The 17334-nt window shown below is 42.1% G+C and overlaps 1 protein-coding gene across 1 annotated transcript in view; it reads left to right on the top strand.

Annotated features, from left to right (window-relative positions):
• The window catches only part of LOC124616219 (synaptic vesicle glycoprotein 2B-like), a 277727-nt gene that overhangs the window by 137894 nt on the left and 122499 nt on the right, over nt 1-17334 (top strand). The window lies entirely within an intron of this gene.

Raw genomic sequence — 17334 nt, 5'->3', positions numbered from 1 at the left:
TAACCAGCTAGCAGTAGAAGACTCTTGTCACAGTCTTGAGAGAAGCCTGTTAGTCTTTTTCTTGTTATGTACTCTCTCTCTCTCTCTCTCTCTCTCTCTCTCTCTCTCTGTGTGTGTGTGTGTGTGTGTGTGTGTGTGTGTGTGTGTGTGTGTGTCACACACATAAAAAATACCCAAATCTATACCCTCATGAATATGATAATATGATGCCAAAATTCGCAGTAGAAAAGGATGACAGTACCTGGAAGACAGATGATGTTAGATGCATATCATTGGCAAATAATGCAATGAAATATTCCTAAAGTAGTTGAAGATACAAGGACAAAAACTGGGCCATTGCAAGCAGATCCATTAGATATACAGGGCGATTATAATGAAAGTTAAACTTCCACTGGTCAGAATGATGGCAAATTGCAACGGAATATTATCAGAGAGGGGGGAAAACATATGGTAGAAGAAAAACAATAGGTTGAAAATTGATCAATGGATGGCACTGTATGTGTCAGAATATGAAAATGAAAACACCTGTCATGCGCACGACCCATTGAAGTTGGTATAAACATGCCGGGTACATGGTTTTTCCTCCTTTCACATCTGTGACATTTGCTATGACTGTCTTCATGCAGGATCACGCTCTGCTTGTAAAGTTGTATTACAAGAATGATGATGTGCGTGCATCGCTCTGCAGAAGTTCCAGACACTGAAGGGTTTGAGAAAAGGCATTGGTCCAATGACTGCTATGAATCTGGAGAAAATGATTTGGAACTTACAAAAGACAGATTCTTTTGGTGTGCAACCTGGTAGAGGGAGGAAACAAATTGATTCGTCATCAGTGGAAACAGTGGCCACAACAATGCAGGGCGAGATGAGTGGTGGTGTGCAAATGTGCAGAAGTTCCAGACACTGAAGGGTTTGAGAAAAGGCATCGGTCCAATGACTGCTATGGATCTGGAGAAAATGATTCAGAATTTAGAAAAGACAGATTCTTTTGGTGTGCAACCTAGTAGAGGGAGGAAACAAATTGATTCGACATCAGTGGAAACAGTGGCCACAGCAATGCAGGGGGAGACAATTGGAGGTGTGCAAATGTGCAGAAGTTCCAGACACTGAAGGGTTTGAGAAAAGGCATTGGTCCAATGACTGCTATGGATCTGGAGACAATGATTCGGAACTTACAAAAGACAGATTTTTTTGGTGTGCAACCTGGTAGAGGGAGGAAACAAATTGATATGACATCAGTGGAAACAGTGGCCACAGCAATGCAAGGGGAGATGAGTGGTGGTGTGCAAATGTGTAGTGCATGAAGAATTGCTCGAACATTGGACATACCCATGAGCACAGTGCGTAATATCCTACGAAACATCCTTCTTTGCTACCCTTTCAAAATCGCCCATGTGCATGAGTTGCTTCCTGTTGACCTGCCAGCAAGAGAGACTTTTGCTTTAGAATTTCTTGCTCACATGGAAGTGGACAATTATTGGCCGTGGAAGATTTGTGGACAGTACACTGAATTGTCGAATATGGGCAATGGAAAATCCACACACCAATCAACCAGTACCACCTCATCCCGGAAAGGCCACTGCATGGTGCTGGTTTATGCTATCATTTACCATAGGGTCCTATTTTTTTGAAGAGACAGGTACTTCCGGTCCTGTTACCTGTACCGTCATTGGTAAGCGCTATGAGTGTCTTTTGTGGAACCACATTTCCAACTCTCCAACAGTGTGGACGTGTGGATGGGATCATTTTTATGCAAGATGGCACACCTCCACACATTGCAAATCCAGTTAAGCAGCTGCTGAAGTGCCATTTTGGAAATGATAGAATTATCAGAGACCATTTCCCTACAGCCTGCCCATTCCAATCACCTGAACTTAATCCATGTGACTTCTGGCTGTGGGGCTATCTAAAAGATGTTGTGTTCAGTGTTCTGATTGCAAAATTAGCTGCATTGAAGGCATGCATTGCACAACACATTCTGGATGTGGCCCTGTAAAAACTTGGATTAGTTGTGGAACATGCTTCTTCTCTTCCTGCCTCGGGCATGGATGTGAGTGATGTCCTTAGGTTAGTTAGGTTCAAGTAGTTCTAACCAACAAACACTGTCTGCCTGTGTCCATTCATGTGAATGGACAGTTTGTTGCTGGTCATTCCCACATAGAAAGCTTCACAGTGTAGGCAGGTCAGTTGGTAAATCACGTGGGTGCTTTCACACGTGGCTCTGCCTTTGATCGTGTACACCTTCCGGGTTACAGGACTGGAGTAGGTGGTGGTGGGAGAGTGCATGGGACAGGTTTTACACCGGGGGCGGTTACAAGGGTAGGAGCCAGAGGGTAGGGAAGGTGGTTTGGGGATTTCATAGGGATGAAGTAAGAGGATACGAAGGTTAGGTGGACGGCAGAAAGACACTCTTGGTGGAGTGGGAGGATTTCATGAAGGATGGATCCCATTTCAGGGCAGGATTTGAGGAAGTCGTATCCCTGCTGGAGAGCCACATTCAGAATCTGATCCAGTCCCGGAAAGTATCCTGTCACAAGTGGGGCACTTTTGTGGTTCTTCTGTGGGAGGTTCTGGGTTTGAGAGGATGAGGAAGTGGCTCTGGTTATTTGCTTCTGTACCAGGTCGGGAGGGTAGTTGCGGGATGCGGAAGCTGTTGTCAGGTTGTTGGTGTAATGCTTCAGGGATTCCGGACTGGAGCAGATTCGTTTGCCACGAAGACCTAGGCTGTAGGGAAGGGACCGTTTGATGTGGAATGGGTGGCAGCTGTCGTAATGGAGGTACTGTTGCTTGTTGGTGGGTTTGATGTGGACGGACGTGTGAAGCTGGCCATTGGACAGGTGGAGGTCAACATCAAGGAAAGTGGCATGGGATTTGGAGTAGGACCAGGTGAATCTGATGGAACCAAAGAAGTTGAGGTTGGAGAGGAAATTCTGGAGTTCTTCTTCACTGTGAGTCCAGATCATGAAGATGTCATCAATAAATCTGTACCAAACTTTGGGTTGGCAGGCCTAGGTAACCAAGAAGTCTTCCTCTAAGCTACCCATGAAGAGGTTGGCGTACGAAGGGGCCATCCTGGTACCCATGGCTGTTCCCTTTAATTGTTGGTATGTCTGGCTTTCAAAAGTGAAGAAGTTGTGGGTCAGGATGAAGCTGGCTACGGTAATCAGGAAAGAGGTTTTAGGTAGGGTGGCAGGTGATCGGCGTGAAAGGAAGTGCTCCATCACAGTGAGGCCCTGGACGTGCGGGATATTTGTGTATAAGGAAGTGGCATCAATGGTTACAAGGATGGTTTCTGGGGGTAACGGATTGGGTAAGGATTCCAGGCATTCGAGAAAGTGGTTGGTGTCTTTGATGAAGGATGGTAGACTGCATGTAATGGGTTGAACGTGTTGATCTACGTAGACAGAGATACGTTCTGTGGGGGCTTGGTAACCAGCTACAATGGGGCGGCCGGGATGATTGGGTTTGTGAATTTTAGGAAGAATGTAGAAGGTAGGTGTGCGGGGTGTCGGTGGGGTCAGGAGGTTGATGGAGTCAGGTGAAAGGTTTTGTAGGGGGCCTAAGGTTCTGAGGATTCCTTGAAGCTCCGCCTGGACATCAGGAATGGGATTACTTTGGCAAACTTTGTATGTGGTGTTGTCTGAAAGCTGACGCAGTCCCTCAGCCACATACTCCCGACGATCAAGTACCACGATCGTGGAACCCTTGTCCGCCGGAAGAGTGACAATGGACGGGTCAGCCTTCAGATCACGGATAGCCTGGGCTTCAGCAGTGGTGATGTTGGGAGTAGGATTAAGGTTTTTTAAGAAGGATTGAGAGGCATGGCTGGAAGTCAGAAATTCCTGGAAGGTTTGGAGAAAGTGATTTTGAGGAAGAGGAGGTGGGTCCCGCTGTGACGGAGGACGGAACTGTTCCAGGCAGGGTTCCATTTGGATAGTGTCTTGGGGAGTTGGATCATTATGGGTAGGATTAGGATCATTTTTCTTCGTGGCAAAGTGATACTTCCAGCAGAGAGTACGAGTGTAGGACAGTAAATCTTTGACGAGGGCTGTTTGGTTGAATCTGGGAGTGGGGCTGAAGGTGAGGCCTTTGGATAGGACAGAGGTTTCGGATTGGGAGAGAGGTTTGGAGGAAAGGTTAACTACTGAATTAGGGTGTTGTGGTGCCAGATTGTGTTGATTGGAATTTTGAGGTTTTGGAGGGAGTAGAGCTGGAAGTGGGAGACTGAGTAGATGGGAGAGACTGGGTTTGTGTGAAATGAGAGATGGTTGAGGTTTGCTGGAAAGGTTGTGAAGGGTGAGTGAGTTGCCTTTCTGGAGGTGGGAAACAAGGAGATTGGATAGTTTTTTGAGGTGAAGGGTGGCATGCTGTTCTAATTTGTGGTTGGCCTGTAGGAGGATGCTCTGAATAGCCGGTGTGGATGTGGGAGAGGAAAGATTGAGGACTTTTATTAAGGATAGGAGTTGACGGGTGTGTTCATTGGCTGAGTTGATGTGTAGGTGAAGGATTAGGTGGGTGAGGGCAATGGATTGTTCAGTTTGGAACTGGTATAGGGACTGATGGAAAGAAGGGTTGCAGCAAGAGATGGGAACTTTAAGTGTGAGGCCTTTGGGGGTTATGCCAAATGTCAGACAAGCCTGAGAAAATAAAATATGCGAGCGTAATCTGGCTAGGGTGAAGGCATGTTTGCGGAGGGAATGCAAATAAAACTTAATGGGGTCGTTGTGGGGGTGTTGTGAGGGTGACATGGTATTAGAAGGTGGAAAGTGTAACATGAGGTTGAAATGAAAATGAAAGATAAAAATATATGGGGAGAGATAAGTGTGAACTAGAAAGTAACTGGAGATCTGGTATGAAAAAAGGCGAAAAAGTGTTGGTTAAGTTGATCCTGTGGTGAACTTGGGTTGGTAGACAGCGATGTGCATGAAGGTTAGGTGGTTGTGTTACCGCTAAAACACGTTAAAGGACGGAGAAATTCGGGAAAATTTCGAAAAAACGTGTAAATCTATTAAGAGGAGTGGTGTTGTGGTGAAAGACTACGAAAATGGAGCTAACAATTTTCTGACGAAGAAATAATGACGTTAAAACCTGTGGGGAGCGGCTAAAAATGATCAGTGATGTGCGAAAAACGGAAGTGGAAATAAAGTGAAAGTTATTAGAACTAGCCGAAATGGTTGTTTAATACATGAAAGCAGCTGTTATTGAACTAGAAACGGTGGATTTTATAGCAGCGGTAGTGTTGAAAGCGGAAAATAAAAATTTTTTTGGTTATGGTTTGGAAGTGGGTTACGTATTATTGAGTATATATAGGCGGGATAAAATTGTATTACGGTAGAAAGGGGAAGGTGAATACAAAGTGAGACTACTGGTAAAAACAAAAAGAGAAAATAAAGAGAAAATAAGACGACAGGAAAGATTTCGAAATGCAACAGCGACAATAACAAACGAAATTGTTGGGTTCAAATTAATGATATGGTTATAATAGAGGGAAACATTCCACGTAGGTAAAATATATCTAAAAACAAAGATGACGTGACTTACCAAATGAAAGTGCTGGCAGGTCGACAGACACACAAACAAACACAAACATACACACACAATTCAAGCTTTCGCAACAAACTGTTGCCTCATCAGGAAAAAGGGAAGGAGAGGGAAAGACGAAAGGAAGTGGGTTTTAAGGGAGAGGGTAAGGAGTCATTCCAATCCCGGGAGCGGAAAGACTTACATTAGGGGGAAAAAAGGACGGGTATACACTTTCACACACACACATATCTCCATCCACACATATACAGACACAAGCAGACATATTTAAAGATAAAGAGTTTGGGCAGAGATGTCAGTCGAGGCGGAAGTGCAGAGGCAAAGATGATGTTGAATGACAGGTGAGGTATGAGTGGCGGCAACTTGAAATTGCGGAGATTGAGGCCTGGTGGGTAACGGGAAGAGAGGATATATTGAAGAGCAAGTTCCCATCTCCGGAGTTCGGATAGGTTGGTGTTGGTGGGACACTGTGTAACACTGTGCCAAGATGTGCTGGCCGTGCACCAAGGCATGTTTAGCCACAGGGTGATCCTCATTACCAACAAACACTGTCTGCCTGTGTCCATTCATGCGAATGGACAGTTTGTTGCTGGTCATTCCCACATAGAATGCGTCACAGTGTAGGTAGGTCAGTTGGTAGATCACGTGGGTGCTTTCACACGTGGCTCTGCCTTTGATCGTGTACACCTTCCGGGTTACAGGACTGGAGTAGGTGGTGGTGGGAGGGTGCATGGGACAGGTTTTACACCGGGGGCGGTTACAAGGATAGGAGCCAGAGGGTAGGGAAGGTGGTTTGGGGATTTCATAGGGATGAAGTAAGAGGATACGAAGGTTAGGTGGACGGCGGAAAGACACTCTTGGTGGAGTGGGGAGGATTTCATGAAGGATGGATCTCATTTCAGGGCAGGATTAGAGGAAGACGTAATCCCATTCCTGATGTCCAGGCGAAGCTTCAAGGAATCCTCAGAACCTTAGGCCCCCTACAAAACCTTTCATCTGACTCCATCAACCTCCTGACCCCACCGACACCCCGCACCCCTACCTTCTACCTTCTTCCTAAAATTCACAAACCCAATCATCCCGGCCGCCCCATTGTAGCTGGTTACCAAGCCCCCACAGAACGTATCTCTGCCTACGTAGATCAACACCTTCAACCCATTACGTGCAGTCTCCCATCCTTCATCAAAGACACCAACCACTTTCTCGAACGCCTGGAATCCTTACCCAATCCGTTACCCCCAGAAACCATCCTTGTAACCATTGATGCCACTTCCTTATACACAAATATCCCGCACGTCCAGGGCCTCGCTGCGATGGAGCACTTCCTTTCACGCCGATCACCTGCCACCCTACCTAAAACCTCTTTCCTGATTACCGTAGCCAGCTCCATCCTGACCCACAACTTCTTCATTTTTGAAAACCAGACATACCAACAATTAAAGGGAACAGCCATGGTTACCAGGATGGCCCCTTCGTACGCCAACCTCTTCATGGGTCGCTTAGAGGAAGCCTTCTTGGTTACCCAGGCCTGCCAGCCCAAGGTTTGGTACAGATTTATTGATGACATCTTCATGACCTGGATTCACAGTGAAGAAGAACTCCAGAATATCCTCTTCAACCTCAACTCCTTTGGTTCCATCAGATTCACCTGGTCCTACTCCAAATCCCATGCCACTTTCCTTGATGTTGACCTCCACCTGTCCAATGGCCAGCTTCACACGTCCGTCCACATCAAACCCACCAACAAGCAACAGTACCTCCATTACGACAGCTGCCACCCATTCCACATCAAACGGTCCCTTCCCTACAGCCTAGGTCTTCGTGGCAAACGAATCTGCTCCAGTCCGGAATCCCTGAAGCATTACACCAACAACCTGACAACAGCTTCCGCATCCCGCAACTACCCTCCCGACCTGGTACAGAAGCAAATAACCAGAGCCACTTCCTCATCCTCTCAAACCCAGAACCTCCCACAGAAGAACCACAAAAGTGCCCCACTTGTGACAGGATACTTTCCGGGACTGGATCAGATTCTGAATGTGGCTCTCCAGCAGGGATACGACTTCCACAAATCCTGCCCTGAAATGAGATCCATCCTTCATGAAATCCTCGCCACTCCACCAAGAGTGTCTTTCCGCTGTCCACCTAACCTTCGTAACCTGTTAGTTCATCCCTATGAAATCCCCAAACCACCTTGCCTACCCTCTGGCTCCTATCCTTGTAACCGCCCCCGGTGTAAAACCTGTCCCATGCATCCTCCCACCACCACCTACTCCAGTCCTGTAACCCAGAAGGTGTACACGATCAAAGGCAGAGCCACGTGTGAAAGCACCCACATGATCTACCAACTGACCTGCCTACACTGTGACGCATTCTATGTGGGAATGACCAGCAACAAACTGTCCATTCGCATGAATGGACACAGGCAGATAGTGTTTGTTGGTAATGAGGATCACCCTGTGGCTAAACATGCCTTGGTGCACGGCCAGCACAACTTGGCACAGTGTTACACCGTCCGGGTTATCTGGATACTTCCCACCAACACCAACCTATCCGAACTCCGGAGATGGGAACTTGCTTTTCAATATATCCTCTCTTCCCGTTGCCCACCAGGCCTCAATCTCCACTAATTTCAAGTTGCCGCCACTCATACCTCACCTGTCATTCAACATCATCTTTGCCTCTGCACTTCCGCCTCGACTGACATCACTGCCCAAACTCTTTGTCTTTAAATATGTCTGCTTGTGTCTGTATATGTGTGGATGGAGATATGTGTGTGTGTGTGAGTGTATACCCATCCTTTTTTCCCCCTAAGGTAAGTCTTTCCGCTCCCGGGATTGAAATGACTCCTTACCCTCTCCCTTAAAACCCACTTCCTTTCGTCTTTCCCTCTCCTTCCCTTTTTCCTGATGAGGCAACAGTTTGTTGCGAAAGCTTGAATTGTGTGTGTATGTTTGTGTTTGTTTGTGTGTCTGTCGACCTGCCAGCACTTTCATTTGGTAATATATATATATATATATATATATATATATATATATATATATATATATATATATATATATATATATAAAAAAAACAAAGATGAGGTGACTTACCGAACAAAAGCGCTGGCAGGTCGATAGATACACAAACAAACACAAACATACACACAAAATTCAAGCTTTCGCAACAAACTGTTGCCTCATCAGGAAAGAGGGAAGGAGAGGGGAAGACGAAAGGAAGTGGGTTTTAAGGGAGAGGGTAAGGAGTCATTCCAATCCCGGGAGCGGAAAGACTTACCTTAGGGGGAAAAAAGGACAGGTATACACTAGCACACACGCACATATCCATCCACACATACAGATATGTGCGTGTGTGCTAGTGTATACCTGTCCTTTTTTCCCCCTAAGGTAAGTCTTTCCGCTCCCGGGATTGGAATGACTCCTTACCCTCTCCCTTAAAACCCACTTCCTTTCGTCTTCCCCTCCCCTTCCCTCTTTCCTGATGAGGCAACAGTTTGTTGCGAAAGCTTGAATTTTGTGTGTATGTTTGTGTTTGTTTGTGTATCTATCGACCTGCCAGCGCTTTTGTTCGGTAAGTCACCTCATCTTTGTTTTTATATATAATTTTTCCCACGTGGAATGTTTCCTTCCATTATATATATATATATATATATATATATATATATATATATATATATATATATCATTTAGTGAGCATGAGAACATTGTGTGAATTTCCTGTGGCAGACACAGCAAGAGAGGTACTGTGCATTGCTGAGAGGTTTACTGTTAAAATTTGTAGACGATGTGGCCCAGGAACAGTCAAGTAGCATGTTATTTATGCTTGCACACAGTATTTCACATGAAATGACCATTGTAAAATCAGAGAAATCCAAGCTCATGCAGAGCCCTATCAGCGTTTGGCCTTCATGAACAATATTCGTAAATTAAAAAGAAAAGCAGGAACGTCAGGGGAACATTAAGTACCCTGCACCACACATCATGAGATTACTTATTAAATGTAGATGTAGGTGTAGAGGAACTGTGCTGGTCAGTGGACATCACCAAATGCAGGTGTGTGTGATCTGTCATGCCTTGTGCGGGGCACGCTGGACCATCTCTTGTGGCACTGTATGATGTGATGATGCTATACTTTTGGTACTGCCCCAGATGTTGTGGAGAGTGTCAGACATGGCCATATCATGGTATAGATGATCCATGCTGGTCATCGTTCTCATTGACTGGTGTATCAGTGTCCAGCTGTGTTGAGGTGGAGTTATCCTGGAGCACCCAAGCAGATTTAAGTCAAGTGAGTGAGACAATCGAAGGTCTGCCAAACACTAGAACACTGAATGTCAGGATTTGTGTTTGAGTGTCCCAAGAATAAGAGGGCTGCAGAGCTGCTCGTACAGTTTCATCTCACAACATGACAATGTTGCAGGAGGCAAGGTCCCTGTGTATAAACACTTTTGTGATTGAATGAGTTGAAGCGGGTAGGATGTGCGTGTTCCATATATGTTGCTAAACATGAGGAACTAGTGTAGGTAATTCTCCCAGTTTAGTGTCATCCATAGACTGAGCAAAGTATGCAGGCAAGACATGCAGCTCACTTTAGACCACCTCTCTCAGAGAAACCCATAGGTCAGCATTGTATGCTAAGCAGATGGTGGGCACGACCCATGGGACATTCAGTATGCCTTGGCATATCAGGGCTGCCTTCGTGGTTGTGTTCGCAGGTTGCAATTGATTTCCAGTTCAGTTTCCACTTCGTTAAATTTTTGACACTTCATTGCATTTTACATGTTTATCTTAATTCTCTCCTTTATCCTATGTGAAAAATGTAATTCAATGTTTTGTAATTTGTTCATACCATTCCAGATCCCAATTAACACACCCCTGTGTGACATGCTCATACAACAGGGATTATATTTCCAGTGATGTATCAATTTTACAGATATTTGTGATTTTGTGCAAAATTGGAAGTAGTCATAACCACATTGAAAAACTATATGATCTGGTACTTAGCTGTTTTATTTTGGCTTTGTTGTCTTCTTCAAGGAATTATTGTTGGCATAGGCTTTATCAGTTTGAGGAAATTATTTGCAAAGTTTAATTTGGATTATCACCTTAGCTTCTGCCCATAAGTGGTATGAGTTTCCATAAATTTTTGTCTTCATTTTTTCATTGTAAAGAGGCAAGATAAATCAGCTCTTCCAAAAATACATATCTCTCTCTGAAACCACATGAATCACTAATAAAATATCTCTTCCTGCCAAGTGCAAGGCAGGAAACCAGAGATACTAAGCATATTGTAAGCAAAGAGTTTAAACATTTACATAGGTGCTTAAGAAGTCATTTAAATTTATTTTGCACAAGTTTTTACATAAAATTACAAAATTTAGTAAAAGCATTATGATCAATAACTTTATGTGATTAACTTCTTCTTCTGTATTTACAGAGTCATTGGGCCACCTCAGACAGTCATTTCCTGGTCACCTTCTCCAGTAGGTTTCCTTTTTAGATTGCCCAGTACTTTTTCATTCATCCTGATCTTTCTTGTCATTCATCATCTGTAAATACCCTTTTCATTGTATGTTGTTTCTCTATTTTTAGTTTAAATCTTTTTATGTTTTTCAGTTTCCTTTAACTTTTTGTTTTCAGATCATCCAGGGTTCATTGTAGCTCTTTCAAACCCTCTGTGATTTCCTTTATCCAACCTAATTGTTGATTCATGTTCCAAAGTTTCTTCATAATTTTTCTTGGTAATCTAGTTTCTGGTGTACTCATAATGTGGCCAAAAAAATAGATCCTATCTTCTGTAAAGTATCTGTATTGGGCTCCGCTTCGCTATTCACTGCTTCATTTGATGCTATTCGCAATTATCCATCTTTCTGATTTTCTGAATTATGCATGGTCCATCTATTCTCCTCTCTACTTTTAGGGGTGTGTTGATCCATTTTCCTGAGTGATTTTGAAAATAGTTCCACTTGCATATGTCACCTCAATGTTTTAAATTAGGTTTGATTGATAGACATTTTTATTGCACATGGACTATTTTAATTTGGGAGCTTTTATAATTTCTTGATACTCATCCAATTTATATATTAGGATTTCTCCTAGGTATTCAAAGTGCTTTCCCATTATTTACTGTTACGTGGTTGATTACTAGTGGATCTACTACCATTACCTATTAGGAGAAACAAAACTAAAGGGAAATGGATAGGTTGAAGTTAGATAAAGTGGGAATTAGTGAAGATTGGTGGCAGGAAGAACAAGACTTCTGGTCAGGTGAATACAGGGTTATAAATACAAAATGAAATACGGGTAATGCAGGAGTAGGTTCAATAATGAATAAAAAAATAGGAATGTGGATAAGCTATTACAAACAGCTTATTGAATGCATTATTGTAGCCAAAATAGACACAAAGCCCACCCCTACTACAGTAGTACAAGTTCATGTGCCAACTAGTTCCACAAATGATGAAAAGATTGAAGAAATGTATGGTGAGATAAAAGAAATCATTTAGATAGTGAGGGGAGACGAAAATGTAATAGTCGTGGGGGACTGGAATTCGATAGTAGGAAAAGGAAGAGAAGGAAAATTAGTAGGTGAATATGGAATGGGGGTAAGGAATGAAAGAGGGAGCTGCCTGGTGGAGTTTTGCACAAAGCATAACTTAATCATAGCTAACACCTGGTTTAAGAATCATGACAGAAGATTGTAAATGTGGAAGAGGCCTGGAGACACTGGAATATTTCAGATAGGCTATATAATGGTAAGACATTGTTTAGGAACCAGGTTTTAAATTGTAAGACATTTCCAGAGGCAGATGTGGATTCTGACCACAATTTATTGATCGTGAATTGTAGACTAAAACTTAAGAAACGGCAAAAAGGTAGAAATTTAAGGAGACGGGACCTAGATAAACTGAAAGAACCAGAGGTTGTTGAGAGTTTCAGAGAGAACATTAGGGAACAATTGACAAGAACAGAGGAAAGAAATGTGGTAGAAGAAGAATGGGTAGCTATGAAAGATGAAATAGTGAACGCAGCAGAGGATCAAGTAGGTGAAAAGACAAGGGCTAGTAGAAATCCTTGGATAACAGAAGAGATACTGAATTTAATTGACGAAAGGCGAAAATATAAAAATGCAATAAATGAAGCAGGGAAAAAGGAATGCAAATGTCTCAAAAATGAGATCGACAGGAAGTGCAAAATGGCTAAGTAGGGGTGGCTAGAGACAAATGTACGGATGTAGAGATACGTATCACTAGGGTTAAGATAGATATTGCCTATAGGAAAATTAAAGAGACCTTTCGAGAAAAGAGAATGACTTGTGTGAATATCAAGTGCTCAGATGGAAAACCAGTTCTAAGCAAAGAAGGGAAAGCAGAAAGGTGTATGGAGTACATAGAGGGTCTATAAAGGGAAATGTACTGAAGGGCAATATTATGGAAATGGAGGAGGATGTAGATGAAGATGAAATGGGAGATATGATACTGCATGACAAGTTTGACAAAGCATTGAAAGACCTAAGTCGAAACAAGGCCCCGGGAGTAGACAGCGTTCCATTAGAACTACTGATAGCCTTTGGAGAGCCAGCCCTGACAAAACTCTACTATCTGGTGAGCAAGATGTATCAGACAGGTGAAATACCTTCAGACTTCAAGAAGAATATAATAATTCCAATCCCAAAGAAATCAGGTGTTGACAGGTGTGAAAATTACCTAACTGTCAGTTTGATAAGTCACAGCTGCAAAATACTAACACGAATTCTTTACAGATGAATGGAAGAACCGGTAGGAGCCGACTTGGGGAAGATCAGTTAGGAGTCCGTAAAAATGTTGGAACACAGGTGAGGCAATACTGATCCTACGACTTATCTTAGAAGATAAATTAAGGAAAGACAAACCTACATTTCTAGCATTTGTAGACTTAGAGAAAGCTTTTGACAATGTTGACTGGAATATTCTCTTTCAAATCCTGAAGGTGGCAGGTGTCAAATACAGGGAACAAAAGGCTATTTACAACTTGTACAGAAACCAGATGGCAGTTATAACTGTCAAGGGGCATGAAATGGTAGCAGTGGTTGGGAAGGGAGTGAGACAGGGTTGTAGCCTATCGCCGATTATTCAATCTGTATTTTGAGCAAGCAGTGAAGGAAACAAAAGCAGGAGTTAAAATCCATGGAGAAGAAATTAAAACTTTGAGGTTTGCTGATGACATTGTAATTCTGTCAGAGGCAGCAAAGGACCTGGAAGAGCAGTTGAATGGAATTGACAGTGTCTTACTAGGAGGATATTAGATGAAAATCAACAAAAGCAAAATGAGGATAATGGAATGTAGTCTAATTAAGTTAGGTGATACTGAGGGAATTAGATTAGGAAATGAGACCCTTAAAGTAGTAGATGAGTTTTGCTATTTGGGGAGCAAAATAAATGATGATGGTTGAAGTAGAGAGGATATAAAATGTAGACCGGCAATGGCAGGGAAAGAATTTCTGAAGAAGAGAAATTTGTTAACACCGAGTATAGATTTAAGTGTCAGGAAGTCTTTTCTGAAAGTATTTGTATGGAGAGTAGTCATGTATGGAAGTGAAACATGGATGATAAATAGTTTAGACAAGAAGCTTTTGAAATATGGTACTACAGAAGAATGCTGAAGATTAGATGGATAGATCACATAACTAATGAGGAGATACTGAATAGAATTGTGGAGAAGAGAAATTTGTGGCACAACTTGACTAGGAGAAGGGATCAGTTGGTAGGACACATTCTGAGGCATCAGCAAATCACTAATTGAGTATTGGAGGGCAGCTGGGAGGGTAAAAATCGTAGAGGGAGACCAACAGATGAATACATTAAGCAGGGTCAGAAGGATGTAGGTTGCAGTAGGCACTTTGAGATGAAGAAGCTTGCACAGGATAGGATAGCATGGAAAGCTGTGTCAAACCAGTCTCTGGACTGAAGACTACAACAACAACAACAACTACTACTACTACTACTACCATTACCTCAGTCTTTTCAAATGGTGTCTGGAGGTGTACTTCATGTGCTGTATTTTGTAACCTGGTTATTTGATTTCTGGCTTCTTGAATGTTATTAGCTAGTAACACTAAATCATCTGTGAATCCCAGGCTATTTAAGTTTATTTGACCTTTCTTGGTTCCAATTCTTACGTTTTTTTGGTTTTCCTTGTACCATTCCCTCATCAAACTGTGTTCCTCTTAACCCTATTTTAATTGTTATGACATGGATATTTCTCTTCTCAACCTTATTTAGTTAATGTTATAATTTTTATTAATCCGTGATGGAATGTGGAATTCCTTAGTATCTTCATATTTGAAGACCTGTGAATACAATCATAAGTTTTTTTGAAGTCTATGAATTTGTTATTTTTATATTCTTTTGTAATAATTCATTACCAATTTCAATGTGGTTATCTGTTCTGGGCAGCTTCTCCAGATCCTAAATCCTCCTTGCTGTTCTCCCAGTTTCAGCTCTACATGACATCAATGGAAATACTGTCAATGACAATACTGCCACAGCAGAATTATTAAACACAGCCTTCTGAAACTCCTTCACCAAAGAAGATAAAGTAATTATTCCAGAATTCGAGTCAAGAACAGCTGCCAACATGAGTAACTTAGAAGTAGATATCCTGTGTTGAGTGCTATTGACAATGGATTTCAAATTGGTTCTGTATTTCTAGATTTCCAGAAGGCTTTTGACACTGTACCACACAAGCAGCTTGTAGCGAAATTGCATACTTATGGAATACCATCTCAGTTACGTGACTGTATTCATGATTTCCTGTCAGAGAGGTCACAGTTTGTAGTAACTGATGGAAAATCATTGAGTAAAACAAATGATTTCTGGCATTCCCCAAGGTAGTGTTATAGGTCCTCTGTTGTTCCTTATCTATATAAATGATTTAGGAGACAATCTGAGTAGCTATCGTAGATTGTTTGCACATTATGCTGTCATTTATCATCCAGTAAAGTCATCAGAAGATCATAACAAATTGCAAAATGATTTAGAAAAGATATCTGCATGGTGTGAAAATTGCCAGTTGACCCTAAATAATGAAAAGTACAAGGTCATCAACACAAATGTTAAAAGGAATCCATTAAATTTCAGTTACACCATAAATCAGTCAAATCTAAAGGCTGTAAATTCTACTAATGCCTAGGCATTACAATCATGAACAACTTAAACTGGAAAATCCATGATGGAATGTAACAATATTATGAAAAGGAAAGTTGCCACTTACCATATAGCGGAGATGCTGAATCACAGATAGGCACAACAAAAACTGTGACTTTTCATAATATTGTTAAATTGGAAAGAAAACATAGAAAATGTTGCAGGAAAGGCAAACCAAAGACTGTGTTTTATTAGCAGAATACTTAGAAGATGTAATAGATCTGTTAAAGAGACTGCATACACTACACTTGTTCAACCTCCTCTGGAGTACTGCTGTGTGGTGGGGGATCCTTACCAGATAGGATTAATGGAATACATTGAGAAAGTTCAAAGAAGAGCAGTGCATTTTGTATGGGAATGTCCCTAAGGTGATACAGGGTTTGGGCTGTACATAATTAAAACAAAGGCAGCTTTCATTTCGGCACAATCTTCCCACCAAATTTCAATCCCCAACTTTCTCCTATGAATGCACCGATTCCATATTCTGCTAACAGTCATTGGATCTCAACCAACGCAAGCAGCAATGTCGTGATAAGATAAACTGCAATTGCGATAGGCTACAATCCGACCTTTATCAAAGCCTGAAATGTAATGGTACACGTTTCTTCTCCTTACACGAGGCATCACAACAATGTTTCACCAGGCAGCGCCGCTCAGCTGCTGTTTGTGTATGAGAAATCGGTTGGAAACTTTCCTCATTGTTAGCACGTTGTAGGTGTCATTGCCGGTGCTATCCTTGTGTGAATGCTCTGAAAAGCTAATCATTTGCATATCACAGCATCTTCTTCCTGTTGGTTAAATTTCACGTCTGTAGCATGTCATCTTTCTGGCGTAGTAATTTTAATGGCCAGTAGTGTATATGAGTTGAGAACTGCTACATCCAAAGAGTGCCAGAAGATACATAAATACCATCTCTTACTCTTCCTGTTGTCATGCAAGTTTTCAGCATATCACTTTTGTCTACGTACCCCATATGGGCATTATAGTCTTTGACAAGCAATGGGTAGTTCACTGACAGCTCTGTTCCATCCTTCTGTCATCTGGTTGTAATACACTTTTCACCCGGTGCATGAAAATTGCTCAAGAAATATATCCCTTTCCTATCCTTCCACTTGAGACAGAGAATTCCTCTTGGGTTACCCCATCAATCTGAATCTCCTCTTTGTAGTTCTTTGTCATCTTTTAGATCCTTTGGCAGGTGTTTCCTTTTCTTCCCAACAGTTCCACAGGCATGAATCTGCTTTTGTTTTAAATATTCCATCAATGGAACTGAGGTGAAGTAATTGTCGAAGAACACTTCATAACCTTTCATTTCTAAGTCTTTGTAGAGTGTTTTTACAATCTGTCCTCCTAAGTCTTTCTCAGACTCTGAATCATCTGTCATGTCTAGAGGCACATGAACAGTATTGTTACACACTGAGTTATTGTGATTTACAGTAACTGGAATGCATGGAACTGGGTCATCTAGGCCTAAGTCACTAACGGAAATGGACGTATCACCAATTACTGCTTCAGGGTTCTCATCAAAAATCAAAGGTGATGAAACTGCTTCATTTGTTTTTGCAGTTTCTTCATCATCAAATGATAACAGATCAATTTCACAAAAT

This window comes from Schistocerca americana, chromosome 5, assembly GCF_021461395.2.
Source record: "Schistocerca americana isolate TAMUIC-IGC-003095 chromosome 5, iqSchAmer2.1, whole genome shotgun sequence".
Classification (NCBI taxonomy): domain Eukaryota; kingdom Metazoa; phylum Arthropoda; class Insecta; order Orthoptera; family Acrididae; genus Schistocerca; species Schistocerca americana.
The sequence above is the reverse complement of the archived record's forward strand: the minus strand, read 5'-3'. Positions and strand labels throughout refer to the sequence as shown.